This window comes from Gossypium arboreum, chromosome 11, assembly GCF_025698485.1.
Source record: "Gossypium arboreum isolate Shixiya-1 chromosome 11, ASM2569848v2, whole genome shotgun sequence".
NCBI classification, from domain to species: Eukaryota; Viridiplantae; Streptophyta; class Magnoliopsida; order Malvales; family Malvaceae; genus Gossypium; species Gossypium arboreum.
In genome coordinates, this window is record NC_069080.1 from 50520069 (window position 1) to 50542157 (window position 22089).

The following is a 22089-nucleotide window of genomic DNA, read 5'->3' on the forward strand; positions in this document are numbered from 1 at the left end:
TAAATACACATGTAATTAATTTCATAATTATTTTTTTCACTTCTAAGGTCACATATAAACCCTTGGCGAATATACTCATTCATATACGAATATACATAAATCACATTTACAAGATCAATATACTAAACATTTAACCAATTATAATTTTCATATACACATATACTTTTATTTGCATCATGAATACATTATTAAACCGAATGTATACTTATACATATGCATATATGTAATTCACAATGACATATAACATTTATATCAACGATTCAAGTATCTAACTTACCATAATTTCATAACTTAGTATGAATAGATACCTGAACCTTTTAACTCGATTTTTCATTCAATCTTAACTTAATATTGCTTGTTGAACCATTCGGAATTGGATAGGACACTCGGATAATCACATATACCGTACATTGCCAATGTCCCAGACGTGGTCTTACATGTAATCACATATCATCTTACTCGTACACATATATTGGAGTCATATATTGATGCCAATGTATTAAATGTGGTCTTACTTGCACACATATATCGGAGTCACATATCGATGCTAACGTATTAAACGTGGACTTACTCGCACATATATATAGGAGTCGCATATCGATGCCACATACTTCCAGGTATCAACTTTAAAATCGACCAAATTGTACATAAGTTCATTAGCAAAATTATCATTTATAACCAAAATCACATTATCATTAAATAATCTAATATATATATACACATTTAATCATGATTCACATTTAAATGTCACTTACATATTTCATTTAGCGAATATAGACATGTAATAAATATACAAATAACTAACATTTTAGCATATATAATTCATGTCATCACTTTTAATATTAAACTTATTCATCACTTATTATCAAACATAGATTATTTCCATTTTCAATTTCGATTTGTTGTAATAGCCCAAAATTGGGTCTAGTTGGAACAGAGGTTTCGGGACCACAAAATTCGAGATAGAAATAATTATTTTATTATTATTTTGAGGTCTATGATATGATTGCATGATTGTGTGAAAATTTCGTGAAGAAATTCTATGCATAAAGTGCTCAATTTGAAGTTATGGACTAAATTGAATAAGTTGCAAAACTTGCATTCTAGAAGTTTCTAGTATGAAATTGCTTTGAAATATTAATTAGGAGGTATTAAATAGAAATTTGACCAATTTCTAAGTGATGGACAAGAATTGGACATAGATGGAATTTTTGAAAGTTTAATAAGGAAGGGCTATTTGGTCATTTGATAATTAAAAGAAATAAAAAGGGAAAATAAAGCCAAAATTGACTCATCTTTCTCATGGAGGCCGAAATTAGCATGGGGGAAGCCATGGCTAGGGTTTTCAAGCTTTCCGAGCTCAATAGTAATTCCGTTATAACCCCGTTTTTCAAGTTCATCATGTTTTTGGAATCCCGGTAATTTGATTAAGCTTATTCTAGCAATAATTTAAGCTAGGGTTCATATTTGGAAAAATACCCATAGGTGAAATGTGTTTATTTTGCTGTTTTATAATAGAATATGAGGTTTTAAATTATGTTAGAAAACTTGTGCTACTCGGTTTTGAGTGAAAACGAGTAAAAGGGCTTAATCAGTAAAAATACCTAATAATCATAAGTATATGTTAGAGTGAGAATTTGATGTTGCCATAGAAGGGAAAAGTGATCAGCATGTCATAAAACATAATAATAAGGGATGAAGTTTAATTCCCGAGCCTAGGGGAAAAAGTGTAAATATGCAAAAGTTTAGGGGCAAAATTGTAATTTTTCCAAAGTTTGAGTTAAGGAGTGTTTTGAATAGTAAATTAATTAAATAAGTAAAATATGATGTTTTAGATCCCGAAAAACAAGATTTGAACCTAGAATGAGAGAAAAATCGAAAATTGGGAAAATTGGTAAAATGGCCGTTTTAGTATCGAGGTAAGTTCATATGTATAATAAGCATTAATTTATGCATGTTTCAATGTAAAATTGATATATTCATTATGATTTCGAGGTGTTGAAAGTATGTAAGTTGGTATGATAATAATACTGTGAAGAAAGTCGTAATTTATATTTGAAAGTTAAATTTAGTGAATTAATTGAATTATATTAAATTAAATGATTATGGTGCCAAGTTTATGAATTGATTTAAAAATATGTCTATGGTAGATGAAGTGCATTGAATTATTATACATAAATGTGATTTCTATGATTATGGATATTATGGGAAATTGTAAGTTCATATGATTTTTAATAAGGCAATGTGTAATTTAATGTTATTGCCTTGATATTAAATGAGATGTAAGTTTATATGTAAGTAATACATCAATATTACTTGTATTATGATATTTTATAATAATATTGGAAATATGTTTGTGGATAATTACTTGATTGGTGAAATTGTTGGAAAAGAGAGAAATCCGGTTGAACCTTGGAAAGATTGGATGATCTGAGATAGTATGTAGCTAGGTCACATGTATGGTGCTGAGTGCACATCATGTGTACAAGAGAGCTACAAGACATTATGATGTAGCTAGGTCGCATGGGTGATACTATGTGTACACCATGTAGATAAGAGAGCTACGGGATATATGTAGCTAGGTCGTATGCGTGGTTCTAGGTGAAGGACACCATGTAGACAAGAGAGCTACGAGATAAATTGGCTAGGTCACATGGGTGGTACTGAGTGTTCACCATGTGTACAAGTGAGCCGAACTATATGATGGGTGGAGCTATGTGTTGAAACCACCAAGTATCGAGGATTGATCCGAAGTGTTCAACGGGAGACTCTCTATGTATTGCTTTGTGAGTTTTGTGATGAATAAGTGCAGGAACTTGATTATATGAATGATGTGTTCATTAAGTGACCAGGATGTGGTGAGGTTATAAAAAAGTAAGTTATAAATGAGGATGATTTTATGGTGACCTTGTGATCATGGGCCTATACTTGTGATGTATGAAATGTGGTGAAAATGATTTGTGATATGTATGTTAAAATGAGGTTAATACAAAGAAAGTGTGAAAGAGTGAATTAGCAATAAAACTGTTTTGGACAGTACCAGTGATGTAATTTTGAAACATCACCAAAAATAGTAGAAATTTAATCAGAGACTTAATGAGATATAAATTTAAAGCTCAATGAGTCTATTTTCATATAAAAGAAACAGAGCAAGAAAAGGAGTTCTATATTTTGAGATATTTATGTTTTTGTGAGACTGGTTCAGAATGATTACGTGATCCCCTGTTCTAACTTTAGAAAATCACAAAATTTTGGATAAAATAATTATAGGATTAAACTTATATTTTTAAAATCCTAATGAGTCTATTTTCAAGATAAATCAACAAGAACATTATCCGAGTTCTATACTGTGAGATAATTAATTTTTAGTGAAGAGAGGTCAGAACTATCAGAAAGTGAAATAGGGAAAATTTTAATGAATAAACTGTACTAATTGGCTAAATAAAAAATTATGAAAATTTTATGGTGGAAATATATGTGAGTCTAGTTTTAGGGGAAATTTACGGATCATAATTTGGAGCTTTGTAGCTTGAATTATAAATAAGTAAGTGACTATGACTCGTGTGGACAGTTTGATGTGAGCATTTATTAGTAAATTGTGAAATCGTACTTACAAGAATGCTATATATATTAAGGATGTGGAATGGAGAGGAGGAGGAGGAAAATAAATATATGTGGAATGCATGGAAACTATGGTATATGAAATATTGATATAATGAAATAAATGATATGTGTTTACATGAAAACAGAAAGAGAATGATATGTATCATGACATGTATATATATATATATGACTAGTCTCAATGTAATGCTTGTTGGGTATGGAGTTGAATTGAAATGTTTCAGGCAAACATGTTATTTTGCTTATCTGAATTGTGGTTTTTTATAAAGATATGATCTAGTTTTAAATATGAATGCTTGATGATTAAGCTGAAGATATTTTGTAAGATGATCATCTTGGTATAAATGTATAAGTGGTACTATAATAAACAAGGTAAAATGAGTATGAGAGACACATGTATGATGACATACAAATGCTATGTTTGTGGTCTAATTGAGAATATTTAATCCTTAAATGAATACCATGTTATATGCTTTTGATTTTGTATAAGTGTGTAAGAGATTAAGGTTGACCAAAGCTTGGAAAATAGCCTAGGTATATTCCACACAGGCAGAGACACGACCATGTGTCTCAACCGTGTATGGAACACGACTTTGGGAAACGGGCGTGTGGAGCCTTAAAGCATGAAATTTCCAAGATTTTCGTAAGTTCTTGGTTTAGTCCCGAACCCTTTCTAAAGTATGTTTTGGGTTTCGTAGACTCAAATAAGGGACTATGTGTGAGTGAATGAACGTTTTGAAATATGAATGAAATTTTATGGCCCGTATTTTAGTTTAATGTTTGTATGTTTGTCCGGTAATGCCTCGTACCTTATCCCGGCCTCGGGTATGAGTAAGGGGTGTTACATTTATAATTTACTTTTAATAAATATAACTATCTATTAATCACATATATTGAAATTTAACAACTTCTATTTACTTATAAACTTACCTCGGACGATATAAAACAGAACGGGATAGCTAGTCGACGACTTTCGTTTTCCCTCGATCCAAATTCAATTTCTTTGATTCTTGATCTTGATTGAGCTTGAGAATGGCCGAACTAGGTTTTCTTCTCTCTTTTTTCTTTCTTATTTTGGTTTCGGTCAAAGAACATAATATGAATTGGCTTCTTATTTTACTTTTATGATATATATTATATTATAATAGTTTATAATATTAATTTATTAAAGTGACCTTATTTAATACATATCAAAACCTTATAATTTAACCTATTTCCGTCCATTTAATAATTTATGGGCTAATTACAACATCAGGGCTTCCATTTTAAAAGCCAATAGCTTTTTGGCCCTTATAGATTAAACTACCCAATTTTTTATTTACGTGATTAAGTCCTTTTATTTAATCGGACACTCAAACGACAAAATTAAATCACGAAAATTTCACAGATATAAATTCATACAAAATAAACACAGAAAATAATTTTTAAATATTTTTCGAACTCGAATTCGTGGTCCCAAAACCACTATTCTGATTAGGGTCTAAATCCGGCTGTTACATGGCATGTTTATAAAGATGCATGAAATTTTTGGTGAATTAATTTTAGCACTTGTGAGCTTAATCGCGGAAAAGAACTAAATCGTATAAAGTTCAAAAGTTTTAATTTGATAGCTAAGGGAGTTAAATTACCATGTATCATAAATTGGGCGTCTTTAAAGTGAAATTAGGCCCTAAAATAGTGCTTGGCCGGCCATGAGACAAGGAAATTAACATAGTCAAATATTAGGTGAAGTTTGTTGACTTCTTTGACCAAAACGAAATAAAATAAAATAAATATGATATCATCCCTTTTCACCATTTCTTCTTCACCAAAAATTCAGCCATTATAGGGGTTTGAAAGCTTGAAAATTTTAGCAACTTATAACCCTCTCAAGTAAGTGATTTTGATGGTCTTTCTTAATGATTTTGCCATTTTTAGAACTCTTATAGCATGAGCTTTTGAATGAGGGAACTATTTTGCAAAATGGTTGAATGTCTAGGGTTTTGCCATGATAGTGAACATGTTGTTTTCTAAAATTTTATGGAAGAAAATAAACCATGGTTGTAACATCCCTTACCCGTATCAGAAGCCGGGATAGGGTTCGAGGCGTTACCAGACTTAAACATTCACAAACATGCAAAACCGAGCCATAAAATTCCATCCAAAATAAAACTTTTCAAACACATGTAAATCATCCCTTATACAGGCCTTCGAGGCCTAAAACATACATCGGGGTGGTTCGGGACTAAACCGAGGACTTTAGAAAGCTCTGGGAAAACTTAGAGAAATTCTCATGAAATAGGGTCACACGCCCGTGTGGACACAGGGACACGTTCGTGTGTCTTCAATACGCCCGTGTCCTCAGGCCGTGTAACTCTCTATTTATGACGTCAGCAAAACCAATTGATCCACACGGCCAAGCCACATGCCCATGTGCTAGGCCATGTCCTCCACACGGCTGAGACACATGGCCATGCCTCTGCCCGTGTAGCCAACACTTAGGCTATTTTCCAAGCCATATGTTGTCCTTAATTCTCTCCTATACTTATACATACTATAGACACACATTATAACATCAATTTAATGGTTAATCCTCCTTTAGTAAAATTCTGTTAAGGCATTTACATGTTGTCATACATGTGTTTGTTACCTATACTCATGTTACACCAAGTTAGACATTCCAATTCACAATCTACAATTGCTCATATTCAATCATTATCAACTTACTACCATGCCACACATTCATTCCATGGCCATGACCACCTCAAATGGTCTTAGAGCATTCATCATGTACATGTGTTATACTAATCAGTCATAAAAACCAATTATAAACACATCACAAACATTAACACATAGCAAGAATAATTAAGCTTACAAGTCATAACCATTTAAGCCACATCTCATGACCATATACAATAAATCAATATAAGCCGATACATTTGGCTAATCATAACAACATCTAACATAAAAACTAGTCTTTATACATGCCACTCACTTGAAAGTATTTAATACACATATGACAATACTCCGGAGTTGTTGGCTTGATTGTGTGATGCTGCCTCCAATGGTCTCCAACTCCGAGCTGACTTGAGAACACTAAGGAAATAGAGAGGACAGAGTAAGCTTAAAGCTTAGTAAGTCCATATGAAAATAATAAGCAAATTATCAACATGATTCCATGAAAATGTAATAATTACACTTTTGCTGATTTTCTGGTCATGCTATTTTCTCAAGACATAGTTACAAATTTATCTATATCCAGAGCTACGATGCTCCAAATTAAGATCCGTTAATTTTTTTTTATGAAACTTGACTCATATATCTTCTTACCATAAAATTTTCAGAATTTTTGGTCTAACCAATAAGTACAGTTTATTCATTAAATATACCCCTATTTCACTGCCTGACAATTCCGACCTTTCTTCCCTAAAGATTATTATCTCATGGTACGAGACTCCAAATTAAGAACCGCTAATTTTCCTAGAAACTAGACTCATTAATGATTTTATGCATACAAATTATGACCAATAATTATTTTCTACAATTTTCAATGATTTTCCAAAATCAAAATCGGGGATTCCAAAATCATTCTGACCCTGTCTCACAAAATTCCAATTATAACAGAATATGAAATTCTTTTGCCTTCACCGTTTCTTTTATGAGAAAATATCCTCATTAAGCTTTAATTTTATATCTTATTCAACCTCTAATTCAATTTCTATCATTTTTGGTGATTTTTCAAAGGCACACAACAACTTCTATCCAAAATTGTTTTATTACAAAATTTCACTTCTACATAATTTCACTTACTCCATTCTATCTTACTAAAAGATTCGCTCAACTATCGAGCACATTGCTCACAACTTTTCACATAGATATACTTGCACTTATTCAGCACATAGTCATGTACATATGTATTTTCACTTAGTAAATTTCCCGTTGAACTCATCGGAATAATAACAGATACCCAGTGGCCTGTGCATATACCACCCTTGTAACTGAAGCTCTCTGGTATGCATAGTAGCCTGCACTTAGTACTATGCATGCGACCAATCAATCTGGTACACGTAGAAGCCTGCACTTAGTACTACACACGTGACTTATCCATCTGATACACGTAGTAGCCTACACTTAGTACAATACACGTTGATCGTGTGATTCGTAACTAGTAATAAATATTTATAATGAAGATCAAACCTAGACTAACTATTATCACGACGAAAAGGCAAGTGCACCTATCAAACAATAGTATAGTAATGGCAAGAATAACTATATTTTTATTATCTAGCCTCAGAATAAAAGGGTTTGTTTATTAAACTTATTATTTAAACTAAGTAACTAATTTAATTAAAGTAGAGAGAAAATTTGAAAAAAGACTTGAAGAAAAGCAATTGATAAAGACGACACCCAAGGAGGAATCCACCTAGATTTCACTTGTTATTTGACTCTGAACCGGACGATTTATTCACTTGACTTGTTCCGTAGAGATCTCTAAGTTAAGTTATTATCCCTATTCAAGACTAATAACGTCTAATCCCTAGATTGAATAACCGAGACTTTTTTCTAATTAACACTCTAGGGTTGCATTAACTCGATCTATGGATCCCCTTATTAGGTTTCGCCCTAATGTGCCAAAATCTCGTAACCCTATTTCTAGGCGTTCGATCAACTCCGCTTAATTATGCCAAATCTACTCTTAGGCAAGGTCTATTCTTCCTCTGCAAAAGCACATCAAATCATGAATTAATACCCGGAATATTAACTCAAGCATTAAGAACAAATCAAGTATTTATCATACAGTGTGACAGCCCAAAATTGACCCTAGTCGGGAAGTGGTTTCGGGACCACTAAACCGAGTCACCGAAATGTTTGAACGTAATATTTATTGTCTAGAATATGTATTTACTGAATGTGTGAAAATTTCAAGCTTGGTTTAGTCGATTGCATGTGAATTCAGTTAGTAGGACTTGTATGTCACTTTTGAAAAATGATAGGCTAATCTATAAGGACCTAATAGTACATGTAGTCAAAAGGAGGACTTGCATGTCAAAATCCCCCAAGTGCTAGTGGCCGCCATGACAAGGAAGCATGGGCAAGACATGTCATGAAACATGTTGGGTGAGTGTTTTATGTTGAAATAAATAAAATAAGGTGCATGAGTAATAAAAAAAAAAAGTGTGTGTGAAGGCTTTCCCTCCCTCCCCATTGCCGTGCAAGTGAGAAAAAAAAAAAAAAAAGCTTTGTTCATCTTTTTTTTTCATCCTTTGGCCGAAAATCTCAAGGGAGAAGAAAGGGTCCTTGCTCATGGTTGGTTTGGAATAGGTTGGCCATCCTTGTAGCTAGATTAAGGTATGTTTAATATGGTGCCATGAAATTCATGCATGTTCTTAGTTGCTAGTTTTAGTTCTAATTAGTCCATGATTCAAAACCTTGCTATGTCATGGGGATGATAGTATGAAATGAAAATTTGAGATAAGTAAGGTTAAATTTGATTTGGTAAAATCGGCCATATGGGTGTATATGTTTGTAAAAATATATTTTCTTTGTTAACTACTTACAATCGGTTGTAGGAGTAATATTGGCTTATAAGGTTGAGTTGATTCATGATGTTGTATGTTAGGATTAAAATACTTGAGACTAGATTAGCTTAATGGTGACCATGCATTGACCTTGAAGCATTAAACAAATGTTGGTTGAGATTTTGATATTTTGAACAAAGATAGTTGTGAAATGGGGTGAAAACCATTAAGTTATACACATAAAAATCCAGCAAGAAGATTAAACTACTAAATGTATTCATTTTAGATCAAGACATCAAAGAGGAGAACCAAGCAAAGGCAAAGCAAAGATAATCGAGTAGTAGATTGGGAATCATTTCATCCGATATAAGGTAAGTCATTAAGCACTTATTTTGTACTAATTTAAAGGGTCGTAATGTCCAAGTAATGATGCTGAATGGAATGGTAGAATATATATATAAACATGTATGTATGTGGTGATAAAAATATTGAATTGAAAGAAAAGAGGTGAGATGTATTGAATGATCGGTTTCGGCACTAAGTGTGCGGGTGTAAACATTTATAATCACAAATTTGCACTAAGTGTGCGGGTTCAAATTATACAGCACTAAGTGTGCAAGTTTGATTATATAGCACTAAGTGTGCGAGTTCGACTATTAAGCACTAAGTGTGCGGGCTTATTGCACATCCTCTAATAAACGTACATGTTCTATGTGCGCGGCCTTACCAAGTCAATCATGGACAGCGGTATGAGTAAACACCTTGAGCTCATGAGGAATGGACATTTTATTTATATTTGGAATTTTGGTTTGGTAAGTCTTGATCTATGTGGTGATTATGCTCGAAAATAAATGCATGCAATGTCATATGGCGTAATGTATGAAATATCAAGTAGGGCTTGGTATGTGACCAAACCGAAATGCCTAAAGAATTATAGTACCGTTTGGGGTGTGGATGGAGGATTTTAATCCGCATTAATTATTTTCTTTTATGGTATATTATTACTAAACGACAATATAATGCTTATGGCTTACTGAGTTATATACTCACCGGTGTTTGCTTGTTGCCATTTTAGGTTTCTCGGACTCGTCCTTTTTTGCGTGCTCGTGATCGTCATTGGAGTCATCACACCGCTAGCAACTTTTGGTATTTTTTGTGTAGTCGGTTTAGGAGAACATTTTGGCATGTATAGGCTAATATGCTTTGTTGAACTTTGGTATGTAAACTTTTAGCCATGCGAAAATGTCATAAATGCTCGGTTGGATTTAGTTCTCCAATGTTAAGTCACAAGTCTTGGTAATTCGATTTCCATGCCTTATGCCATGGTTGATTATTTTGGTGTTAAAATGCATGTTATGGCAATAGTGTAGTAAGGAGATGTTGGATAATGATTAGCCTCCGGTATGGCTAGTCATGATCATGATTTGTGACATGTATGATGAATCACTAGCTAGATCAAAAGGGAAATCATGAAATAGGCATAGTTGCTTTAGTGACAGGTGCTGGCAGCAGCAGTAACGTGAGATTGAAAAATCACTAAAAATAGTAGGAATGGTATTAAATAGTAAATAAATTATGTAAATGTACCTTGATGAATCTACTTTTATATAGAAGAAACGAAATGGTCATATGAATTATAAGTTAACAGATATTAAAGTTCTTGTGAAACAGGGCCAGAACGGTTTCTGGATCCCCTGTCCCGACTTTGGAAAATCATTTTAAATTAACCAGAGATAATTAGGAGTCATGCCATATATTTGTAGATTCCTCTCTGAGTCTAGTTTCTATAGAAACAAACGGCATCAGTATGGAAGCCCCGTACAGGGAGATATCCTTTCGTAATGCACAAAGGTCAGTGTAGTCGATCCCTGCAACAGGGGAGACTTTAACTAATAAACTGTACTAATTTGCTCGACCAAAAATTCTAGAAAAAAATATGTAGATGGAAATATGAGTCTAGTTTCAGGGAAAAATTGCAAAACTGATTTTCGAGTTGTAAAACTCAAGTTATAAATTTTGGAGCGACTAGTACACAGATTGGCAGCCTGTCTGGAAACTCTCAATAAGTGGGTTGAAGTCTGTTAACACCTCGTGTTCGACTCCGGCGACGGTCTCGGGTTCGGGGTGTTACATACAGTTCAAATAATAATAACAAGATCCATCATAGGTTTTATCCCCCTTAGGTATCTAAGGGGTTTAGTTCATAATAAAATAAGAGTACATCTCAAAAGTATGAAAATAGCAAAACATAAAGAAAACTCTAAAACCCCTGAAGGAATTCTGAGAGAGATCTTCAGTCTTGGAGTAGCTTCGACTTTTGAGATGGATCGTCTGGCTTCCTTCAAGTAATTCCCACGGTGTGGTACTGTATTCCAGAAAAGTTTTGGAAAGAGCGGCCCCCTTGTAGTTCACACTTAGGGTGTTTATATAGGCTTTGGATTGGCTCTCTTCCTCCCTAAGTACCTTTTTCCGTGCAAAATACAACTCTTTGAAAAAGGGACACGCCCGTGTGCCACAACCGTGTGACATGATTACCAGGCTATGTTCGATCCGTTAAATTTCACACGGCCGTGTGGGCTCAATGGCTAGGCCGTGTGAATCATGAAAACCTTGGTCGACACCCTCGAAGGCCACGGGCGTGTGAGATGCCCGTGTGGCAAGGCTTAGGCTGTGTCATATTCTCGATTTGGTCCATTTTTGTCCCTTTTTAGCTCGTTTTTTCTCCTTTTGACTTTTGGTGCTTTCCTGAGTACAAAACATGAAATAACAAGATTAAGAGCACCAAAATCCACAAATCTAGTAATAAACATCCATAAATATGCTAAGTATTTGGCGTGTAGATATGTATAATTTGGCATTTATCAAATACCCCCACACTTAAGCATTTGCTTGTCCTCAAGCAAAATTCTCATTTACTGCTAGAATTCATTCCTCTCAATCACATAATCATTACTGATAACGTTACAAGTTATTCCACAAAAAATCATACAGTGAGAATTCAACTATAGGGGCATTAAAAGCCTCAAACAATCTAAATCGAATACTTTGACAACAAAATTATAGGTAATCTCCTTCGTTCAAGTAATTAACTTTAGTCCTAACTATACAAGAGATGACCTCCTCACTAAAGATTCACTCAAATCACTCAAAGTGTTTAAGGTTCAAGATTAGGCACTCGATTGTCTAACATGAAAAGTTATTACCATAGGCTTGCATGAAAATCAAATCTCCACCACTTGTAAATGATATGATACACTAATTAAAAGGTCTTTGCATGGTTGTAACGGGGTTTAGGTTACAGGTATGGATACAAGCTGAAGAGATAAAGGTTAGAATCGAGATAATTTCAATATATTACCCCACTATCAAAAACTTAATTATTGAACCACAAACAAATATCTAGAACTGGTTTACATGAGTTCATGACAACTTTAGCTTGCTGAGAATTACAATATAATATTGAGTTCTTTTTAAGAACAAACCAAGTCGATACAATATAGAAATCATACTTCATGATTCAGTAACAAAAACTGGTGAACATGGCGAGGTAAAAATATTAAATTCAATCTCGATAAAAAGGGTCAAATTCAGTAAGAAGATTTCAACAATAGTGGGTTAATGATGAGGGTTAATCATTGAAAAAGGGTTATTAGGCTCAAGGGGTTGCACTAAGGGTTTAATCATGTGGGAAGGTTTTTTATGGAGTAAATGTGTTAAATCCTAAGTGCCTTTATCATCTCAATATATCAAATCATATGTGTGATCTCGATATGTATAATCGAAGCAAGTTCTAGAATAACAGTTCAATGTTGACACACTCAAATGACAAAATAAGTGAGCAAGAAAGAAAGCTATATGCTCAAAAGGCTCAAAAATCTCACCAAAAATTTGGGTTTTTGATGTCATTCCTGTATACTTAAGATTTCAAGATAATACCTCAATTGAGAAGAATAATCTAAAAATTTTAGTTCTCAAAATATCAACTCATCATGTTAGATTTTCTAATGTCGTATAATCAAATAATCATGCATAATTCCCTTGGTCTAATTCATGACATACCAACAATAATTATAGATCAATCAGAATTTATTCGATCAAGATTATGAGAAAATCACTTAAGCACAAAACCAACTTCAGGGATTTGAGAATAATGCAAAAAGTTAGGTTTCGTGTTTACCCCCACACTTAAGATGTACATTGCCCTCAATATACAGAGATATATTATTCAAAATAAAGAAAATCATAAGAGGAAAGGAGGTAAAACTCCCTGTTATATGGATGTGGAGCTTGATTCTGAGGATGGAGTGTTCGGGGAAAGTGGTGGCTACCATTGTTCTTGGCTAGATGAAGAAATTAGGTCGTTGAACATGGCACTCATGAGGTATTGTTTCCCTTTTGTTTCCTAATTCCGTAAAATATTCCTAGCAGCTTTGCTTGGAAGTCTGTAGAATCATGAAGAGTTTATTAAGAGTTGGTGTGGAAGAGAGCGTAATGGGATTACTTGTTAGAAATACCAGAAAATGGAAAAAGAACTAATATAGATATGTCTTTCAAAATAAAATAATAATAAAATTGAAATGAAAATAAAAATAAAAAGAAAAATAAAAATAAGAATAAATAAAATAAAATAGGAGGATTCAATGATCCTCGTCGGTGGGGCCCTCAGGTGGTGGTGCTGGAGTGGCGATGTGGAAGTGAGAATCGTGGGAATGGTGGCAGGAATAAGGATTAGGGAGTGGGGAGGAGAAGTTTTCGGCTAGGGTTTTGAAAGGGGGATGAAGATGAACAATGGTTTGTTTATATAGGATAGGGTCACACAGCCTGTAACGCCCCAATTTTCAGGACTTCTGTGAATTTTGGTGAATTTTAGAATTTTTGTGTTGTAACTGCTTGGCGTAGGTCTAAGTATGTTAGTGGGCCTCTAGAAGGCCCAAGTTTAAGATTAAACCCGGGGTTTAATTAATTTTAATCCATAAGAGAAAAAGGGGGTTCTGGTTAACTGGGGTCTTAAGTATTATTTGGGCAAAACAAGACGTAAGGAAGCAAGTGGCAAAGTGGCATGTGGCGCCACTGGGAAGGCTATAACAGTGGCGTGTAGAAGTGTAGGAAGAGCCTAGGTTCGGGCCACAAGACAAGCAAATAAGGTGTTTGTTTTTTTGTGCACAAAAAGGGGAGGTGATGGAACTTAAGGGGAACTCTGTTAGGGAGAGTTTAAGATGATAAGGGGATTGGGTAAGGATAAAGATAGAGGAGGAAATCTAGGAGTTGATCAAGGAGCAAGAGGTGGCCGGCCAAGGGACTTTAGCATGGGAAATTCGGCTAGGTACTGTAGGAGTGGGAATTTCGGCATTTGGGTGTGTTGTGCCGTTTCCCTGACCATCTTTCCTCCTCCTTCTTTCTTTACTTTTTTTCTCTCCATCAACCTTCTCCTCTTCTTTTCTCCATATCCGAATCCTTCTACCACTTTACTCTTCACCACTTCCTTATTCTTTTTTATTTTTTAAGCCTTACAGCCGAATATCACAAAAGCCAAAAACCCGAAGGTTCATATTGTCTGTGCCGAATTCTCCTTGCAAACCTATTAATTTCTTTTTCATCTTTCTTCATCCTTGGTGATCAACTCTTTATTTTTCTGAACCCCAAACCTTTGTCGACAAAGCCACTACAAAACCTTTATCTCTTCTTCACTGATACTAAAAGCTGAAAACCCCATATTTTAGGGGCATAGCTGAATTCTTAGATCATTAAAGGATCGACTTCTGCTAGGATTTGAGGGTTAGATCTACATTGGAATCAAATAAGAGCTTAAATGAAATCGTTGGCTGAAGAAACTAGTGGTAAGTTTTCGAATCTATTCTTTATTACGGGAGTTAGAAAAGCCGAAATCCCTAAAGGCTTAGGGAGGCTGTCGATTGGGCTTTAAGGCTCTAAGGGTTGTGAAAATTGTTTATTATGATGATAGTGCGATTCAGAGGCTTGGACAAGGGGAAACGACTAAATCTTAACGCAATCGCTAATTTTGGAAAAGGTAGGTTCGCTAGTGCCTAAGGTGCTTTGAGCCGAATATGGTAAGGGGTTAGTTATAGTTCGTTTTTAGTAGTTAGATTAATGTGTTAGTAATCTAATTGTAGGCAGTTCGTGTGTGGATCTCGTCAGCATATCATCACAAATCAGGTGTGTAACTGACACCCTCTCATAGACTAGATCGGCAAAAGCCGAAATGCCGAAATGCCGAAATACCAAAAAGTCGATATTTTGGTGGGCTTACGAGTGTGCGAATGCTCGTAAGAAAGACTGATTAACATATTTGGTAAATTCAAGTGTTAAGACTATAGAATGCGATATTTTGTGCATTATGACGGTTTGGGCTTAATGGGCCTAAACCGAGCCAATGGGCCAACAGGCCCACTTTGGTTAAAAGACGAGGTAAGTGTTTCTGAATACTTGGTAAACTCTAAAACGAGCATGAAACCCTAGCCATAGGTAATAATTACTGAAATACCCTTATGCATGCAAAATTACCATTATACCCCTAGATGTAAATTGACCATTATACCCTTAGGGTTATTTTTGACTAAAAAGCATGATGACTTGATTCTGTATGATGGATGCCATGATTGTGAATCTGTTGCATGGGGACATGGGTTATATTATGGAGGAAGCGTCCTGGTGGCTATGCCACAAATTATCTAATTTGGTGGCTCTACCACATATATCTGTTCTGGTGGCTCTGCCACTATTATCTGTATCTGGTGACTCTGTCACATTATCTGTTCTGGTAGCCATGCTGCATATTTCTGAGGCGTGTAGCGGTTGGGTGGGTCGAGTAGTCTCCTCACATGGTTAAATGTTGGTAAGGGGGTGTATATGGTTGGTTATGGGTTGGGTTCTGCATATACATGAAATATCTGATCTGATCTGTTAGGGGCCTATGGGCTTAATTCCGTATTCTGTTCTGGGCTAAGGCCAATTTATTCTGTTTCTGTGGTTTGAGCTGATATGGGCTATGGTTGGGTTAATTTGCATACTGAGTTTCCCCAAATTCACCCATTTATTCTTCATCCACGCAGGTACTCCCCAACCATAGTGGGCTTGGAGCTGTGAGGGATTCGGAGTGGCCACGCGAGTCTGAAAATTCGGTTTCTTTCTGATGAACTGGATGTCCTTTTATTTTCATTTATGGTTTTATGTTTTTCAAATGCAATAAGGCCGCTCAATTATTTTATGGTTTTGATTTATATTTTATTATGATGAACTTAATTTATATTAACTATCAGAATTGGGTAGGTCTAGGGCGCGCTTTCAAAAACATAAATTGATTTCAAAGTAACAGGATTACAAGCAAGGCTTTCGCTATGATAACATTTTCCAAAATCAAATATTTTTTTTCTAAAAACGAACATAATTACATTTGTAACTTAAAATTATACACGAAGTTAGAGCGTGGCAATGGCGGTGTGCATGTCTAGGATTGGATCCGAAGGGAGCTTGGTACTTAAGCAGTCCGATGGACTCACCTCCTCTTTTCCGGTTTCCTACCTAGTGCACAGCTTCCATTCACTTTAACCCTTAATGAATTAATCCTTTGAACATCAAGTACGATTTCCTGGACTAAGAATAGAAAAATGTTTTTAACGTTTCGATGTGGCACGTCAGATTCGGTCATAACATCTAGGTCGGGTTTGGGGTGTTACACGGCCTAAGGCCACGCCTATGTGTTTTGAGTGTGAGCCCGTGTTTTTTGAATTTTTCAATTTAGGTCGTGCCCAGCTACTGTCCCACGCCCGTGTGTCTTAGGCGTGTGTGGCACATAGCCATGTCACACGGCCGTGCCTAGCTTTGTTCGATTCTCCCATGCCCGTGTGTTATGGTAGCATTCCCGTGTATTATTGTACATGGCTGAATGGCACAGACGTGTCGCACACCCATGTCGAAGAAATAAAATCAAGCCTTGTCCCTGGCACACCCGTGGGTTTTCATTCCCACGCCCGTGTGTTCCTATCAAGTTCACCTACAGCCATGTTACACGCCCGTGGGGATTTATCGCATCCCGTATTTTGTAGAAATCATGTCCTACTTCAACAAGGCCGTATCGAACGGCCGTGTCTCTTCCCTTGTTTGGCCATGGCTTTAGGCACGCCCGTGCGCCTGGCCGTGTGTGCTGAAAAACTTTGCAATTCAAAGATTAAGTTAATTGGTTCGAAGTGTGAGAAAATAAAAATAAAGAAATCAAAATATGTTAGTGCTCGGGTTGCCTCCCAAGAAGCTTTTATTTATAGTCTAAGCTTGACTTACCTCTCCGTTGAATGGTCAGGGTGGTTCGAGGAGTTCATACTCCTCATTCCTATTGTCAATTTTAAAATAAGGTTTTAAACGGGTTTTGTTTACCTTAAAAGTGTCGAACTTGGGATGACTTACCTCCACTGTACCAAATGGAAAAATGCTAAATACCGTAAGAGGGATTTCCTTATTTAGTGTGGTAGTGACAATGTGAGGATCAACGGCATCTAATAAGACTGTATCGCCAACCTTAAGTTGATTAGGAAAGGTATCGGGCTTGTTTCTGCGTAGTTTCAGTTTATCATGTGTTCTCGCCATTCTTCTAGCTCCTCTATTCGTAGTCTTCGTTCTTCATGGACGTCTTTGTTCTCTTCATGATAGTAGTGCACTATCTCTGTTGTCTTTTTTCGAGGAAGTTCCTGCAAGGATGATTGAATATTAGTTTTATCATCGACAGTTTTTATAGTAGTATCTTGAGTCTTAGAGGTTTTGACTGAGTCGCGTGCTTGGAGTGTTACTGCGTCGTCACCTGCACGAAGTGTTAGCTCTCCTGTGCCTACATTAATAATGGTTCTGACAGTTGCTAAAAATGGTCATCCTAAAATTAGAGGTACCTCATTATCCTTATCCATATCTAAGACAACGAAGTCTACTGGGTAAATAAATTTATCAATTTCAACGAGAATGTCTTCAATAATACGCTTAGGAAATCTAACTGTTTTGTTAGCCAATTGAATGCTCATCCTAGTTGGTTTGGGTTTACCGAGACCTAGTCGTTTAAACATTTTATATGGCATAACATTTATACTTTCCCCTAGATCAGCTAAAGCATTATTCACAGATAGACTACCAATTAAGCAAGGAATTGTAAAACTCCCTGGATCTTTCAATTTGTTAGATAGCTCATTCTTTAGAATAGTTGAGTAGACTGCATTGAGTTCCACATATGATGTAGCATCTAATTTCCTTTTATTGCTCAGAAGTTCCTTTAAGAAATTTGCTGAGTTGGGCATCTGCGAAAGAACTTCAATAAAGGGTAAGTTAATATGTATTTCTTTAAGAGTTTGACAAACTTACCGAATTGTTCTTTTGTTCTGTCTTTCGCCATCGCTTTAGGATATGGCGCACGAGGTTCATGATTCGTACTTACTTGTTTGGGATCATTATTGTTTACCTCTTTTCGTCCTTTGCTCATCGTGTTGTCTTGCTGTAATTTTGGTTCAGGTGCAATGAATCCTTCCCTATCTTGACTGCTAATTGCATTGAGGTGTTCCCTCGGATTAGGTTCAGTATTACTTGGTAGGCTACCTTATGGTTGTTCAGAGATTAGTTTGGACAGCTGGCCTCTCTGAGTTTCGAGTCCTTGGATCGATGCTTGTTGATTCTTAAGTGCTGTCTTGGTATTTTAGAAATGGGTTTCTGACACCGAGATAAATTTAGAAAGCATCTCCTCAAGGTTTGGTTTTTTCTCCTGTTGATAAGGTGGCTGTTGAAACCCCTGAGGATTTTGTGGTTTTTGATTTCCTTGACCACCCCAGGAGAAATTTGGGTGGTTCCTCCAACCTGATTATAAGTATTATTTTATGGGTTATTTTGAGATCCAAAGTTATTATTACCCATATATTTGACTTGTTCCTCTTCAGTTGTAGGATTGAAGGATTGGTATTCTGTATGTACACCTCCTCCGCTTGAGTCACACCTCATTACTGGATGTACCTGCGTAGAACCAAGAAAACTATCAATCTTTTTATTTAGAAGTTCTACCTGATTAGAGAGCATGGTGACTGAATCGATGTTATAGACGCCAGTTGTTTTCGCTGGCTTTGTCCTCATAACTTGCCACTGATAGTTGTTCAGTGACATCTCCTCTATGAATTCATAGGCATCTTTTGGTGTTTTATTGTTGACGGTTCTGCCAACGACTGCGTTAATCATTTGTCTTGTCGAGGGATTCACACCATTGTAGAATGTTTCAACTTGCAGCCAAAGTGGTAACCCATGGTGAGGGCACCTTCTTAGTAAGTCCTTGTATCTCTCCCAAGCATCGTAAAGTGTTTCTAAATCCATCTGCACAAAAGAAGAGATATCATTAAGTAATTTAGTCGTTTTAGCCGATGAAAAATATTTTAGTAAAAACTTCTCAGTCATTTGTTCCTAAGTAGTGATAGACCCTCATGGTAACGAGTTCAACCACTGTTTAGCTTTGTTTCTCAGTGAAAAGGGAAATAACCGAAGACGAATGGCATCATCATAAATGCCATTGATTTTGAATGTATCCAAAATTCAAGAAAATTTTCCAAATGCGTGTTAGGATCCTCATCCTGCAAACCATCAAACTGAACAAACTGCTGTATCATCTAAATTGTGTTAGGTTTTAGTTCAAAATTATTTACAGAAATAGCAGGTCTAACTATACTAGATTCAGTTCCTATTAAAGAAGGTTTAGCATAGTCATACATAGTACGTGGAGCAGGATTTTGATTAGGTGCAATTGCAGGAGGCAGCTGATCGCCTGGGTTTTCAGCCATCTCTTCGGTTGGGGTTTAAGTATTGTCTTTTCGCTCGTTCTTCGTGTAGCCTTATTTCTTTTTGATTTTTGTGAATTGTACGATCGATTTCTTCGTCAAAAAGTAGTGGTCCTGATGGGTTTCTTCTAGTCATAAACTATAAAAACCTGCCAAGAGAGAAAAAAAGTAAATTAATAAATAATAAAATAAAATAAAATAAAATTGCAAGAAAAATAAATGGCTAAAGTAATAAAAATTTAGTGTTCCTAATATTTAGGTTCAAGAACAGCGCCAAAAATTTGATTGCGTGATTCGTAACAAGTAATAAATATTTACAATGAAGATCAAACCTAGACTAACTACTATCACGACGAAAAGGCAAGCGCACCTATCCAATAATAGTATAGTAATGGCAAGACTGGATATCATACCCAAGGGAACCAAAAGTACTAGTAATAACTATCTTTTTATTATCTAGCCTAAGAATAAAAGGGTTTGTTTATTAAACTTATTATTTAAACTAAGTAACTAATTTAATTAAAGCAGAGAGAAAATTTGGAAAAAGACTTAAAGAAAAGGAATTGATAAAGACGACACCCAAGGAGGAATCCACCTAGATTTCACTTGTAATCTTACTCTGAACCGGACGATTTATTCACTTGACTTATTCCGTAGAGATCCTTAAGTTAAGTTATTATCCCTATTCAAGACTAATAACGTCTAATCCCTAGATTGAATAACCGAGACTTTTCTCTAATTAACACTCTAGGGTTGCATTAACTCGATCTATGGATCCCCTTATTAGGTTTCGCCCTAATGTGCCAAAATCTCGTAACCCTATTTCTAGGCGTTCGATCAACTCCGCTTAATTATGCCAAATCTACTCTTAGGCAAAGTCTATTCCTCCTCTGCAAAAGCACATCAAATCATGAATTAATACCCGAAATATTAACTCAAGCATAAAGAACAAATCAAGTATTTATTATACAGTTCAGATAATAATAACAAGATCCATCCTAGGTTTTATCCCCCCTTAGGTATCTAAGGGGTTTAGTTCATAATAAAATAAGAGTACATCTCAAAAGTATGAAAATAACAAAACATAAAGAAAAGTCTAAAACCCTTGAAGGAATTCTGAGAGAGATCTTCAGTCTTGGAGTAGCTCCGGCTTTTGAGATGGACCGTCTTGCTTCCTTCAAGTAATTCCCGGCGTGTGGTACTGTATTCCAGAAAAGTTTTGGAAAGAGCGGCCCCCTTCTAGGTCACACTTAGGTTGTTTATATATCTTTGGATTATCTTTCTTCCTCCCTAAGTACCTTTTTCCGTTTAAAATAAAACTCTTCGAAAAAGAGACACGCCCGTGTGCCACGCCCGTGTGCCACAGCCGTGTGACGTGATTACCAGGCCGTGTTCGATCCGTTGAATTGGACACGGCCGTGTAAGCTCAATGGCCAGGCCGTGTGAATCGTGAAAACCTTGGTCGACACCCCCAAATGCCACGGGTGTGTGAGATGCCCGTGTGGCAAGGCTTAGGCCATGTCATCTTCTGGATTTGGTCCGTTTTTGTCCCTTTTTAGCTTGTTTTTGCTCCTTTCGACTCTTGGTGCTTTTGAGTACAAAACATGAAATAATTCGATTAAGAGCACCAAAATCCACAAATCTAGTAATAAACATCCATAAATATGCTAAGTATTTTGGGTGTAGATATGTATAATTTGGCATTTATCACACGTGATCAAAACTATCGGGTACGCGTAGTAGCCTGCACTTAGTACTACACATGCGACCTATCAATCCGGTACAGGTAGTAGCCTGCACTTAGTACTACACACGTGACCTAACCATTTGATACATGTAATAGCCTACACTTAGTACTACACACGTGATCGAAACTATCGGGTACGCATAGTAGCCTGCACTTAGTACTACACATGCAACCTAACAATCTGGTACAATTAGTAGCCTGCACTTAGTACTACACACGTGACCTAAAATTGTCTTAAACACATAGTACTACACATGTGTTCTCACAACGAATCATTCGTATCTCTTCTATTCCGAAGGTTCAATCGGGAAATTCTTCACTTTTCAACATTTTACTAACTCGTTCTTAGTCAATCCCAATTCGTAGTTTACATCAATTGATCATTCTATAGGCAGCCACATCTCATATAATAACAAAA

The 22089-nt window shown here is 35.8% G+C and overlaps 1 non-coding gene across 1 annotated transcript; it reads left to right on the forward strand.

Moving 5' to 3' along the window:
* Positions 1-19392: 19392 nt before the first annotated feature.
* LOC128285079 (small nucleolar RNA R71) lies at positions 19393-19499 on the forward strand. Its single transcript, XR_008275494.1, has one exon. It is a non-coding gene; the product is annotated as a small nucleolar RNA R71 (small nucleolar RNA).
* The last annotated feature ends 2590 nt before the right edge of the window (positions 19500-22089 follow it).